We start from the raw sequence: 14,447 nt of genomic DNA, 5'->3' as shown, positions 1-14,447 counted from the left end.
GCCTTTGAGTTATGGGGTTGGAGGAGAATATTGAAAGTGCCATGGGCTGTCAAAAGAACCTATAGATCTGTTTTGGAAGAAGCGCAGCCAGAGTGCTCTTTAGAGGCCAAGATGGCTAAACTTCGTCTCTCATACTTTCCACATAATTGTCAGGAGGGACCAGTCTCTGGAGAAGGATATCATGTTTGGTAAGGTGGAGGGTCAGAGAAAAACAGGAAGACTCTCCAATGAGATGGACTGGCCAAGTTACAGCATCGAGGGACTCAAGCGTGGCAACAGTAGTGAGGCTGGCCTAGGATCGGGCAGGGTTTTGTCCTGCTGTGCATAAGATCACCGTGAGTTGGTACCGACTCGATGGCACCTGACAACAACAATAGTCAAAGATGGGAAGATGAGAAGAGGAGAACGAAGAACCCTTTGAAAAATGGCCTCCTAACAGGCTCAGTAGGTATTTCATTTCTATTTTTTTCCTTTTCTTTGAATTCACAAAGGCCAAGTCTTCCAGTCAAATTAGAGTGCAGTAAAGCACTAAGGCAGCATCCAACAGGTTTAATTACTGTGTAAATGAAAGAAATTATTATTCATTCAGGACATTTATTTCAGAGCCAACGCTAGCTGCTTTTATATAAAGTTGGGGGAGGGGGAGGGAGCAATACTTAAGACAGGGAAAGAGGAACAAGAATGAGGATATATAATTACAGCTATAGTTCTCTGCCAAACATTGGGGAGCCCAAACAAAAAAGTGTTTGTTTGCTCTTTTGAGAGAAGGCATGTGATCCATCCGTGGGGGCTCTGAAGAAGGGCTCCTGTCTCGGACACATGGCTAGACTCTGATAGGTACACCAATATTTGACATTCCAATCACAGGGGGCTATTGAGGCCATAAAGCCTGGCACAGCCCACTTGGACAGGAAGGCTCTGGCCTCTGGGAACAATTGGAGCAGTCAGGTCCTGCAAAGTAATGGGAGCCGTCCTAGTCCAAGAGAGAAAAGGGGACATGTTGGTGCTCTCAGAGCTACTGAACAATGCACCTTTTCTAATGAATTGCCACAGAGTTCAAACATCTTCCCCAAGCAGGAAAGAGAACACACACACACACACACACACACACACACACACGACACAAACGCACACATGTAGAAACTCAAGCTAAATCACATGCAGCATTTATTTTTAATTCTTGTGTGCTTAGAGAGCTAAGCTGAAAGTAGGGAGAAAGATCTTCCCACAATCAACATGCTACAAAATGAATGATAATGGGGCCTGAATGGCTAAGGTTCCATGATTTCATCAGAATCAAGTCATTCATTACATACTATAATCCCACTGAAATGCTCTAGGGTTTCCAAAGGAAACTCTCAACACAGTAAAATGCCTCATCAAAATATATCCTCTGTCTGCTTCAACATATTCACACAGACACTTGGGCACACACACAAATGCACACAGATATGCACACAGATATTTTTAGAACCAGCTATTCTTAAAATTTCCCTGTCTTTTCAAAACCACCAGCATTTAATTACTACAAAGCTATGGGGGGTTAGGAACCAGCAGTAATGACCTCAGTCATTTTAAAATCTGAAGACCACACAAGTTGTACCCAACAATGATGATGGAGGAATGTAAGGGCCCAGTGCAGTTCTTGAAAGCTGTACTTGCTAAAGCTGAACTTGCTATTATGTACTTCAAGACCCCATTGAATGTACTGAGCTGATGGGAAAAATATCTTTTGTAGACGCGTTAAACGTCATCTGAGACAAGTATCTTGACTAGAGTTACATGTTTCTGCAGGCTTCACTTTCAAGGCTTTCAATTTCATACGGAAAGTATCTAATTTTTTAGAGGATCAAGGAAAAATTAGGAATTATCTGCTTAAAAATGTATGACTCTGAAGTCAAAATTGCTTCTGCATTCTTGAGAATTGCAGTGGTATCATCTTAAGCGATCAATGAAACAGTTATGTACATTAAATACTTGGCTTTGAGACAGGATTAAGAGAGGGATTTGGTGTTTAGTGAACATTTTAGTCTGGTGCCAGAGTCCCTCAAATCCTGCCTTCTTCTCAATCTTCACCTGGGAAAAGGGTAAGCACAGAAGTGTTGGTGAAAGCTTAAAGCTCCACACTAAGAATGGAAGTCATCATTACAATTTAGGTTCTCCTAAGGCCTGAGCAGCTTTAGAAGAGTCCTGGAAGGCCTGGGCAGCTCCCCACAAGGTCCGGGCCTCTACTGCAGCCGCTGCTCTGTGAGGGGCAGATCAGGTCTTTGCTCCTGGAAAGATTCACAGTCTTCAAAGCTCTAAGGAGCTCTTCTACTCACTCCTATAGGGTCCCTAAGAGTCAAAAATGATTCAGGAGCTATTGGTTTAGCTTGGCCGCAGCGCTCTAATTTCCCTCTGAACACTGCCTAAGCCCTGTGCATGTCCTCTTTAAATCACTTGCTTTTCTCAAGGGCACAGTCCCAAGTTTTGCTTTACTTTTGACTCCACCAGGGAGAACCAGTTACTTTATTCTGCATTAAGGGAAAGAAAGTTCATCAAGGATTTTAAACACAGGTAGATATAAATGGATGGATGGATATACATATACACACACACACACATATATATAGTGGTGTGGACTCCTGGTGTGGTGCTGTAGGATCCACAATGGACTGTGAACCACAAGGTCGGCTGTTCAAACACACCAACTGCTCCTTGGAAATGCTATAGAGGGTTCCTATAAATTAAAACCACCTCGACAATAACGTTTTTGCCAACTGAGCATCTTTTCTTTATTCTTTGGTAACAGTAGCTCAGTTCTCTACTGAAGATGATCTGAGGGCCCAGGCAGACTGGGAAGGCCTAGGCAGCTCATGAGAATCACTCCCTCCCCAAGGCCCAGCTGTGAGTGATTTGTGAATGGTCACATGACCAAAGTAGGCCCACTGAGGAGTAGCAATAGGATGAAATGAGAAGGCCTCTCCCAGAGTTGCTGAGCTGGTAGAGTAGTCCGTCCCCTTGCCCTCTCTACAACAAGAAGTTGTGATTGGGGTGGGGGTGGTGGAAAGGATTACAGAAAACCCTCAACTCCTGATTTCTGATGCTTTCAAGCTCCATTTTACCTGAAGCACTTTGATTAAGGGAAAAGCATTAGAGCTAAGGTGCAGAGATGTGCTGCCAATTTACATGAGAGGTAAGCTTTCCTTTTATCTGGCTTTACAGCTCTGGTGAAACCACACTGCTTTCAGCCAGCCAAACCCTTCCCTGAGTCTTATAGCCTCCAAAAAGCCTTCCTGAATGACTGTTCCAAACGCACTCAAGACGCAAGCAGACTTGACTGCCTCCTCACTCGAGCTACCATTGCTGTGCAACGGATCGGTTCCTACACAACTATCCTAACTATCTGCTCCAGGCCACCTTCTCTTCACTCCATCCATCATGCCAGGCTGTAAGGCTTCCAGAACAAGGAACACTGACATGTACTGGAAAGAGCTCAGCTTGCACACTCAGAAAATCTAGGATTCATCTTACCCTTTCTCTTGTCCTAACACTTTGACTTGGAGAGCCTTGCTTCTCATATTTTTAGTACCAGGCTAGTATCACCTGCTTTCACTGGTAGTTGTGGAAACAAGCTTGTGAAGCATGTAATGATAAAGTAAGCTCTAAAGAAAAATGCAAATGAAAATAACAATGACAGTCGTAGTGGTATGTGTCTTATGTCCCCTCCTTCCCCATATTAGCAGGTCTATGGAGGAGCTCAGTGGTCCAGGGCACCACCAACCATCACTTGGGAACCATTTTTTTGGGTTCCTGGGCCAAGGCTGCTACGCTTTTCTTGCTCACTGGACACAGAGACGCAGTGGAAGAGTGGCTCTGAAGACGGCATCCCCAGGGGACAGAGCATGAGAGAGACTTCAGGGCTCTGAGACCCGGAACGTCACCACTGGTTAGTCTTGCCTAATTGTGCCTTTTCCATTTGGGAAGAAACCAGTATATATACAGTGTGCAAACCATATATAAACAAAAACATTATCGGTATATTACAGAGGTGTGTTCTCCTCTCAGATATACATCTAGTTCTACTCAGAAGCTAAACACAACAGGTGCCTTAGAGTTCAAATATATATATATATAGTTCACAAGGTGAGCTGAGGGGGGAAAATTGCCCATTTCTCACCTTCATAGTCCACCTTTCTGAGGTAAGAGACTGTACTTTTTAAGTGTCATTGAGTTGGTGCTGATTCATAGGACCCTTTATAAGATTTCCAAGACTGAGTCTACCTCACCTTTCTCCAGCAGAGCAGTTGGTAGGTTCAAAGTATCCATCGTGTGGTTGGCAGGCCAGCGCTTATTCTACAGTGCCACCATGCTCCTAGATAAATTCCAGTAGAATTTCTCAGTTCTGCAGTATCTTTTATCCTCTTCATGCTTTATACTATATGTCATAGTATCTGACAGTGTTCCAAAGCTAGTTATTACCATTTTTAGTGGGTAACCATTCAGAAGGAGTCTGTCTTGCCTTCTGCCTAGTTGTAGTCTGGAAGCGCTGCTGAAACCTGTCCATCATGGGTGACCCTTCAGGTATTTAATATACTACCAGTGGCTTAGCTTCCAGCATGACAGCAAGATGCAAGTCACCACAGTACGACAAACTGACAGATGAGTGGTGTCTGCTGGACAATGAACAGGAAGACCACAGCAGAACTGATGCATTTGAGTAATGGTGCTGGAGAAGAATATTAAAAGCACCATGGGCCATTAAAAGAACAAACAGATGTGTACTGGAAGAAGTACAGCCAGAATGCTTTGTCTCACGTTCTTTGGACACGTCATCAGAAGGGACCAGTCCCTGGAGAAGGACATCATGCTTGGTAAAGTGGAGGGTCAGTGAAAAAGAGGAAGACACCTGCACCACCACCCCCCCACAATGAGATGGATTAGCACAGTGACAGTAGCAATGGATTCAAGAGTAACACGGATGGTGAGGATGGTCCAAGTCCGAGCAGTGTTTCCTTCGGTTGTACAGTACGTCGCTATCAGTCAGAATCAACTCTAGGACACCTAACAACAACATCGTATTATCCAGTGTTTAATTCTATTGCAATTCGTGTAATCCAAGCTCTTACAAAGAAGGCTACATTTTTATTTCTTCTATTGTCACATGGTAAGTAACATTTTGATGTTTTTCTCCAAATGTGTCAACACTGGTCTCTTTTTGTAAATGTTTGAAGGAAGTTCTCAATTGTGGTCTAGCATTCGGGATACACTTGACAACCAGCTATTCATCTGATTTCATCAGATGGATTTTCTTATAAATTGATCCCAGTGGAATTCTGGCAGAACATGTGGATGGATGGGGACTCCTGGCGACCACAACTCATTCGGGGAAAGCCCACTGGAGAAAGAAAATGTGTAATTCGCACAGTATTACAGCTGCGGTGGCCCAGATCTGTCTTTCATCTTACCTTGTGGAATTGCTTTTGTACTCTGTATCACCTTAGCATGTCTCCCTGGACAACAAATCATTTCACTAAAAGCACAAATAAAAATGAAACTACGATGCAGTGAAGGGAAATGGAAGAAGAAAGGCATTTCTGCCTTGATCTCCCCCTGAAGGTCAACGCAGACAAGTTGCTGGATTTCTATTCTAGCTCGTAGCTCCATTTCCTAGGCCCTCTTTCATTTTTACTAATTAATGACTTCCACATGAATTAAACACATGCCTTCTCATCTCCATAATAAGAAGTAGTCTTCTTGTAAGCCAACTCCCCTCTTCCCATTGCACTATGAAATGCAGATTAGAGCTAGCCTAATGGCCTTAAACCATCTAAACACAAGGCCATCAGCATGAAGCACTAACATTCACTGGGCACTTACTAGGGGTCAGCGCACTGCTCTAAGTTCTGTCATTTTATCCAACTGACCAACCTTGTCACACATGTCTTATCAGCCCTGTTTTGTAAATGAGAATGTTGAGGCAAAGGAGGGAGAGACCATGCACACATCCAGACTGCTACCTTCTATGTTTTTTTTAAATGAATTTTCTGCTGTAGAACAAAAAAAAAACTAGATTTACTTTTTGTCGCAAATCTTGGCAAAGAAAAAGAAGAGTGAAAAGGAGGAAGACCCATGTTGAGAGGGATTGACATCTCCATCTGTGGCAACAATGGGCTTCACCATACAGCAACTATGAGGGTGGTGAGGGCCAGGCCGTGTGACTGACTGGACAGCACCTTGCCCACATCTGAAAGGTAGCAGCAGCTGCTCAGGGTGTTACCTAGCACCTCAAAATAGGAACAAGCTAGAGAACCCTGATCTGGGCTACAGTCACAACCTAAATGACCCAGCAGTCACAGAAAATTCCTTTTTCTGTTCTTTCTGGTGCGCTTCCCTTCCATCTTTTCACAGTCACCAAATATTTATTAAGTATGGGAGTCCTGGTATGATCCTGTAGGATATGCCCTGGACTGCTAATCACAAGGTCGTTGGTTCAAGCCCACCAGTCACTCCTTGAAAACCCGAGACAGGGTTGCTATGCGTCAGAATTGACTAGGTGGCACTTAACAACAACACGTGTTAGACCAGAAGCTGTCTAGGTCTGTAAGAATTGTCCTAAAAACCTCAATTTTTCATTTTGGCTTCCATTTCAACAACTGAAGGTTAAAAAAAAAAAAGGCATAGAAACTGAGTAACACTTTAATTAAAAATTACTGGGTATTAGAAAAGAATTTACAATTCTTAGAATCAAATGAGAATTACAACACACATAACAAAACCTATGGGAAACAGCATGATCAAGGCTCAAAGGGACATTTATAGCCATCAAAGAACACATCAAAAAAGGAGAAGAGACCAAAACCCAATAATGTAACCCTTGTGGTGTGGCACTGTAGGATCATCACTGGACTGTGAACAGTACGGTCAGCAGTTCAAATCTGCCAGCTACTCTTTGGCAACCCTATATAGAGTTGCTATGAGTCGGAGTCGACTCAACAGCACTAAACCACAAACATACAACTTGTTCAAATAGAAATGGAGCTGTAAGAGTAGTTCACAATCACCAGTTAAGGAAAATCATCAAAATCAGCACAGAAATAGATGAACTAGAAAACAGAAAGTCAATAGTGTCAACCAGATTGCAAACTGGTGCTCTGAGAGTATCAATAAAATTGACAAACCACTGACCAAAATGAGAAAAAACCAGGAAAATATGAGAAGATGCAAATAACCAATGTAAGAAATGAGCTGGGTAACATTATAATCAAATCAACTGATTACAAAGGATCATAACAGAATATTATGAAAAATTATACTTCAGCAAATGTAAAAACCTAGTAGAAATGGACTAATTTCTAGAAACATACTATCTACTGAAACACACTAACTACCAAAACACACAGAATGATGTAAAAAAATTTGAACAAACCTGTAACAAAAGAAGAAATTGAACAGGGTATTTAAAAAACAAACAATAACAGAGACAAAACACTCTCAACAATAACAAAGAGGATGCTACCAAACATTCAGAGAAAAGTTGGCACCAATTCTACATAAACTATTCCAGAACACAAAAAAGGAAGGAATACTACCTAATTCATTCTATGATGTCATTATAACCATGATACCAGAGCCAGATACAGACAGCACTAAAAAAGAAAATTCCAGACAAATATTCCTCATGAAGATAGACAGAAAATTTCTCAACAAAATTATAGCCAACAGAACTCAACAGCATATAAAAAAATAATAGTGCATCAGGATCAAGTTAGATCCATATCAGGGATGCAAGACTGGTTCAACATTAGAAAAGCAATCAATGGAATTCACCACATAATAAACCAAAGACAAATAATCATATCAGCATCTCAAGGGACACACAAAAAAAGGATTTGATAAAATTCAATACATGTTCCTACCTAATGAAAACGTTCAGCAAAACAATAAATAGAAGGAAAATTCCTCAACAGATTTAGAGGCATAGATGCAAAACCAACAGCCAACATTATTCTCAACAAAAAAAGATTGAGGGCATTCTCTTGAGAACAGGAACGAGACAAGGATGCCCTTTATCACCACTCCTGACTGCTGTACTGCAAGTTTAGCTACAACAATAAGGCAAGGAAGAAAATCAAACACATCACAATTGGAAAGGAAAAAGTAAAACTGTTTTCACAGATGACATGATTCTATGAAACTAAAGGAAGGATTCGGATTCAGCAAAGTGGCAGGATATAAGATCAATACACAAAAAATCAGTTGAGTCCCTCTGCATTATGGGTGGGAAATCATTTGGTGTGGCCCTGCCAAGGCAACTGCAGTTCCAGTCATCACACTATTGTTCTTGTTAAGTGCTGCTGATTTGGTTTTGACTCATAGTGACCCCTATCTGAGGAGTGCTGGGGTGAGTTTAAACCACCGACCTTGAGGTCAAGTGCTTATTGCACCATTAAACTAGAGGTGAATTAATGAAATGTTTGACCAAATATAGCAGACTAATTAATTCTAAAGTTAATAATTTTGCATGGCCCGTGAATGTTGTTGTAGGTACCTAAATGGCCCTTGGCAGAAAAAAGGTCCCTCACCCCTGCTCTTCACTAACAAGAAGAACTCTGAAAAGGAAATTAAGAAATCAATACCATTTATAATAGCTGCCAAAAGCGTAAAACACCTAGGAATAAATCTCACCAGCGACATAAAAGAAGAAAAACTATAAAATACTATTGTAAGAAACAAAAAGAGATCTATATAAATGGAAAAAAACATTCCCTATTCATGGATTAGAAGACTTAACGTTGTGAAAAATACAAACCGTCTATAAACTATAATGCAATCCTAATCCAAATTCCAACAACATTTTTTAATGAAATAGAACAACTAATCTCCAACTTTATATAGAAAAGAGCTGAAGCAACACTGGAGAAAAACACGGTAGGAGATGTCACACTCACCAGTCTCCAAAATTATTAAACAGCATAATCATCAAAACAGCTTGGTATCATGACAGACATACAGACCAATGGAAAAGTACTGAAAACCCCAAAGTAAACCCATCCATCGAAGTCCATTAAAAAGATGAAGAAACAGTCTCTTTGAGAAATGGTGCTAGCCAGGCTCTCCGCCCTTGTTGGGGGGCCATGGAGACAGTGGCGCGGTAGTGTCTGGTGAGAGGACTGCTGGGTTGGTGGCCATGGAGGCCCTCCTGAATGAGCTGGTGTCTGTGGACAACCTGCTGAAGTTTGAGAAGAAATGTCAGTCTGAGGCGGCAGCAGGGTCAGTGTCCAAGGGCACGCAGTTTGAATACGCCTGGTGTCTTGTGCGGAGCAAGTATAACGATGATATCCATAAAGGCACAGGGCTGCTCAAGGAGCTGCTGCCCAAGGGAAGCAAGGAGGAGCAATGGGATTATATCTTCTAGCTGGCTGTGGGGAACTACAGGCTCAAGGGGTATGGAAGGCCCTGAGGTACGTGCGAGGGGTGCTGCAGACAGAGCCCCAGAACCACCAAGCCAAGGAGCTGGAACAACTAACTCATTGACAAGGCCATGAAGAAAGGTGGACTGGTGGCATGGCCATTGTTGGGGGCATGGCCCTCGGTGTGGCAGGACTTGCTGGCCTCATCAGACTTGCGTTATTCAGCTCCAAACCCTGAACACAGCTGCAGCTCTTTTGCCTGGGGGAGACAGCGTGGCCCAAGCTCACAGAGAAAGAAGCCTACTGAGTTTGGGGTCTAGGCATGAAGGACACTTGGGGGTCCATCCTCACTGGCCCTTCCCTGTTCCTGTCCTGCTCCTTTGTCCTTGTCTTTCGTGGACGTCAGCCTCCTCTCCCCTAAAACCTATCATGTAGCCCCAAATCATGTGCTTTAGGATGAGTGTAAACAAAATCAGGCTTTGGCTTTGGCAAAAAAAGAAAAGAAATGGTGCTAGCCAAATTGGATGTCCAATGCTGAGCAATGAATCAGGATTCATACCTTACACCATATACAGAAGCTAACACAAAAATGTATCAAAGACCTAAATGTTAGAGCTAAAACTATAAAGTCCCTGGAAAATAACATAAGGTTAAAACTAAGCCCTAATATTCGGCAAAAATAATTTATCAAATATGATTAAAAATACATAAATGACAGAAAATGAGTTAGATAACTTTGTTGTTGTTGTTAAGTGCCATTGAGTCGGTTTCCAACCCATAGCAATCCTGTATAGGATTTCCAAGGAACAGCTGGTGAGCTTGAACCTTGCAGTTCAAATGGCTTTACAGTCTGGCACATTAACCCACAGCACCACATCAGGATCTAAGGTCTCTTAAAATTCATAATGTATGCTCAGCAAAAGATTTTATCAAAAGAGTAAAAAGAGAACCTAGAGACTGGGAACAAATCTTTGGCAGTAACATATTTGACAAGGGATAATCACTAAAATAATATAGAATATTTCATCAACTCAATAACGAAGTGACAATCCAATCAAAATACAGGCAAAGGATATGAACAGACACTTCATCACATGGGGCATTCAAGGGGCCAACAAATACATAAAAAGATGCTTGCAATTATTAGCCATGTGTTGTTGTTGTTTAGTACCATCAAGTCAGTTCCAACACACAGCGACCCTCAATAGGGCTCCTGAAAAGCAGCTGATGCATTTGAACCACTGACCTTGTAGTTCAAATCGACCTTGCAGTCCAGTGCATTAGCCCACGGTGACACACCAGGACTCCTATGAGTCATGGTTTGTTGTTAAGTGCCATTTAGTTGTTTCAGACTCACAGCGGACCGTATATAGGGTTTCTGAGGATCAACTGGTAAGTTTGAACTGTGGACGTTGTTGTGCAAACCAACCTTGAGGTCCAGTGTTTCTCATAGGGAACCACACCAAAACAACAATGAGATATCATCTCCCCTGCCAAAATGGCAGTGCGCACAAACACAGAAAACAACAAACGTTTCTGAGGTTAGGTTGGCGGGGGGCTTACACAAATACAATGGAAATAATGAGAATGTCAATACATTATGAAAAATGAAACCAATGTCATGATACAATTTGTATAAAAATTGCTAAATATTAACTTCATTTGCTATGTAAGCATTCACCAAAAACAATAAAATGTTAAAAATAAAAAAAGCTTTCACCAAAAACAGAAATGCTAAAAAATGTTCAAGAGGCAGAATGGAAGGAAGAAAAACACCAGCGAGGGTCTGTCCAGACTCCCAGACAGCTGACCCGATTGAGAGAAAGCATTGAAGACGTAGTACAACCATTCTTCTCTGAAGACAAGCATCCCTGGGTGGCATAAATGGCTAAGCAAATGACTAATAACAGAAAGGAGTCCTGATGTGGCATTATAGGCCAAGTATTGGACAGCAAGGTCAGTTGTACTTAATGTGGCACTGTAGGATAAATCTGGACTGCTAGATGCAAGGTTGGTCGTTCAAACCCACCAGCTCCTCCTTGAAAACCCTATATAGGGTTGCAGTGAGTCAGAACTGACATGAAGCCACCCAGAGATGTCCTACAAGAAAGATCCAAAGCTCTGTTTCCAATAGGTCACAACTTTGAAATCCCTACCGAGCAGATGTACTGCAGCATGTGAACTGGAATTGACTTGATGGAAACAAATAGCCGTAACAGCCTGGGGTTACATGTCAATAACACATAAAGTGTCCTGTCAAGTCGATTCAGACCCACAACAACCCTGCATGGGGTTTCTGAAGAGTGGCTGCTGGGTTTGAACTACCCACCAACCTTGTGGTTAGCAGTTTAGTGCTTATCCTACAGCGCCACACCAGGAGTCTGTTGTGTGATTTGTTGTTGAAAAGTATTGTTGTTAAGTGCCACTGAGTCAGGTAGGACTTACAGGTCTAGGGTTTCCAAGGAGTGGCTAGTGAGTTTAAACCACCAACCTTACAGTTCAAACTGACCTTGTGGTCCACTGCATCATGCAGCACCATACCCGGATAATGTGTGATTTGTTGTTGTTAAGTGCCGTCGAGTGGGTCCTGACCCATAGGGAGCCTGTAGAGGGTTTCCAAGGAGCAGCTGGTGAGCTTGAACCGATGACCTTGTGGTTCAAAACGACTTTGATGTCCAGTGCATTAGGCAACAGCGCCACACCAGGACTTCAATGTGTGATATACTGTTGTTAAGTACAGTGGAGTCGATTCCCTGCACAGGGTTTCCGAGGCTGTTATTCTTTACGGGAGCAGAATGTCCCAATTTTTCTCCCACAGAATAGATGGTAAATTTGAACTGCCAACCTTGAGGTTAGCAGCCCAATTCGTCACCACTACACTAGCAGAACTCCTTAAAGTGTGATATAACAGGTGCCAAATAAGGCCTTTTTAAAAAATGAAAGTAATACAGCTGACCTTTCAAGCAGGTACTTACCACATCCTGAACATTGTAAAGGAAGCTGTAGAAAACATTGCAGATGCTACTATTAAAATCACAGTAAAGAGGCCCGGTGTGACGCAGGATAAACACTGGACTGCAAACCATAGGATCGGTTAATCATATTCATTCTCTCTCTCTCTCAAGGTGTAGTCTTTGATTCAAAGAACAGAGACTGTTTTTAACTTTCAAGTTTTAAAATACTCAAAACTCCATCCCAAGGGTGACAGTGAGCAAAACTGGTAAGAACATTTCCCCTGTTTGGGCACACCCACATGAGTTTAAAAGAAAATATTCAAATGTCATGTAACCTACAAACAGCTGAGATTATAGGTTGCTCCCTTATAATTTACAATCCTAGTCTTGATCTCTGATACACTAAACAATTTATTTAACACAGAACCCTTTAGTGAGCAACTTCCATTTACCGAAATGAAATGTATCATTTAAATTCTACTTCTTCGTCATTGTTGTTGTTGTTGTTGTTAAGTGCCATCAAGTTGGTTCCAATTCACAGCGATCTTGTAAAGAGATTCCAGGGTGGGTTTGAACTGATGACTTTGTGGTTAGCAGTCCAGTGCTTATCTGACAGCACCACACCAGGAATACTCTTATATTTTCTTGCATTATTTTATAGTGAAACCATTCACGCCCACAAACAAAACCAACTGCCAAACAGTCAATTTCCACTCAAAGCAACCGTACAGGGTTTCTCTGACTGTAATTCTTCAAAGGAGCAAAGAGTCTCCTTTCTGGGGGATGGAGATGCTAGTGGTTTTGAACTTTGTGGTTAGCAGTTCAACAATTAACCCACAGCACCAACATGGCTCCTTCAAACCCATAGAGAAGACTGAAAATGACAAAAAGGTGTTCGTACACCCTTTACCAAGATCTGCTAACTGTACTATTTTACCACAAGATTTAATCATTCAAATTTGATCCCATGAGTCTGCACTTCCCTTCCCTTTCTCTCTTCCTCTCCTCCTTTCCATTCATGTAATGCACTGGACCAAAAGGTGTTTGAACTACAAGGTCAATAGTTCAAACTCACCAGCCACTCCTTGGGTACTTTTGCAGGATCGCTATGAGTCAGAAAAAACTCATCAGCACTTAACAACAACACTGAAGTTTTTGATGAACTTTTAAAAGTTCCCTTGCCTAAACACATAAATACAAGCAAAGTGTTGAATTATTTGAACATGATGCTTCATACCTAAATACTTCAAACTGTGTCTAAAACCACATCAATTTCATTATACTGTCCAAGAGTTTAGTATTTATTTAATGCTATCATCTAACGAAGTCCAATTTCAAATTTCCCAGGTTGTCTCAAAGGAATTTCACAACATTCTCCTCAATCCGTGAGCTAATGGTCATATGCTGCTGTTTTGGCCTTTTAAAATTTAGAAGGAAGTCCTTGGGATACCCAAAAGGTTTGTGATTTGAAACGACCCAGAACCTTGGAAGAAAAGCCTGGCCATCTACTTCCAAAAGGGCAGAGCCTTGAAAGCCACATGGAGCAGATCTACTCTGCACACAGAATTACCCAGACAGCAAAGAGCAACAGCAATCGAGGACAGTCACTCGGTCATCACTTAACCGATGGCTCCAATGTTCAATCACTGTCGAGTGAACAGTATTAGTGTTGTTGTTGTTGTTGTTGTTGTTGTTGTTGTTGTTGTTAAGTGCCTCCCAGTTGGTTCAGACTCCTAGCAACCGTGTATAGGGTTTCCAAGGCTGTAAATCTGTGCAAGAGGTTGGTGGGCTTGAACTGTTAACCTGGTGGTTTACAGTCCAGTGCTTAGCCTACAGAGTCACTGTACTACCAGAATTATGTTGTTGTTGTTGTTGTTGTTAAGTACCGTGGAGTCAGTTCCGACTCATAGTGACCCTGCACAGGGTTTCCAAGGCTGTAAATCTTTATGGGACAGAATGCCTCATCTTTCTCCCGTGGAACCGCTGATAGTTTCAAACTGCCAACCTTGAGGTTAGCAGCCCAATTCATAACTACTACGCTACCAGAGCTCCAGAATTATAGTATCATATTAGTCTTCTACAGACTGCTGTGGTGGTGGCT

At 42.0% G+C, this 14,447-nt stretch overlaps 1 protein-coding gene and 1 pseudogene across 1 annotated transcript in view; one reads left to right on the top strand and one right to left on the bottom strand.

Moving 5' to 3' along the window:
* Positions 1 to 14,447, bottom strand: part of AUTS2 (autism susceptibility candidate 2) — a gene marked incomplete at its 5' end in the record, with an annotated part of 1,396,921 nt that overhangs the window by 937,043 nt on the left and 445,431 nt on the right. The gene's annotated exons all lie outside the window — the stretch shown is intronic.
* LOC102831955 lies at positions 9,170 to 9,630 on the top strand (annotated as a pseudogene).

The sequence above is a fragment of the Chrysochloris asiatica genome, unplaced genomic scaffold (genome assembly GCF_000296735.1).
Source record: "Chrysochloris asiatica unplaced genomic scaffold, ChrAsi1.0 scaffold00034, whole genome shotgun sequence".
NCBI classification, from domain to species: domain Eukaryota; kingdom Metazoa; phylum Chordata; class Mammalia; order Afrosoricida; family Chrysochloridae; genus Chrysochloris; species Chrysochloris asiatica.
Note: the sequence above shows the minus strand (reverse complement) of the source record. Positions and strands in the feature narration are given on the sequence as shown.